The 747-nt window shown below is 31.2% G+C and overlaps 1 pseudogene; it reads right to left on the reverse strand.

Moving 5' to 3' along the window:
* Nucleotides 1–257: 257 nt before the first annotated feature.
* On the reverse strand, nt 258–357 carry LOC122124547 (annotated as a pseudogene).
* Nucleotides 358–747: the final 390 nt, after the last annotated feature.

Consider the following 747-nt stretch of genomic DNA (forward strand, 5'->3'; position numbering starts at 1 on the left):
ACTCTACCACTGAGCCACCTTCCCAGCCCCTTTTTCTAGGTTCTTATAGTAGTATATTTTTTTTGGATAAAATGACAATGTTAACTAATTTCAAAAGTTTTGTAAAGGTTATTCCATGTAAAGGCCTTTCTAAGGTGAACATTTAATACACTGATGTCAAACTAATGTTTAATTCTAAAACTTGCATATATTGTTACACTTGTAATTTTGTAATCAACTTTTAAATAACTGTTTTTCATTTCTGCAACTGAAGAATGAAAAATATGGAATACTTCACGAATTTTCATATTATCCTTGTGCAAGTGTCATGTTAATCTCTGTATTGTTGTAATTTGGGTATACATGCTGCTGAAGCATGTAGTATCCTCTAAATTTAAGTAGTTAATGATGCAATCTTTATATAGGCTTATATCCTTGGGTGCCTATTTGTAGCAAGGAAACGTTATTGTTCCTAACAATACTATTGATCTTATTTCCCTAAAATAATGTGTATAGTGGGAAAAAAATTATATTGTTCGGTCGATTGCTCACATTTGCATTTTTTGTCAATGACAATTTTAAGTCTTTTTCATTTTAGATTTGATCATACTTTGAAGCACTTATAGCTAGGTCCTAAGGTGATGACTTTTTCAAGTACTTATTTACGTAAATGAGTTAGCTTTGTGGAGCTAATAGATTCAAAGTAAGCCTTGCTTAAGAGCTACTTCTAAACTTCTGCAGCTGAAATTTTCCCAAATGAGGTCTTAC

The sequence above is a fragment of the Dipodomys spectabilis genome, unplaced genomic scaffold, assembly GCF_019054845.1.
Source record: "Dipodomys spectabilis isolate Male_0828 unplaced genomic scaffold, ASM1905484v1 ptg000239l, whole genome shotgun sequence".
Lineage (NCBI taxonomy): Eukaryota > Metazoa > Chordata > Mammalia > Rodentia > Heteromyidae > Dipodomys > Dipodomys spectabilis.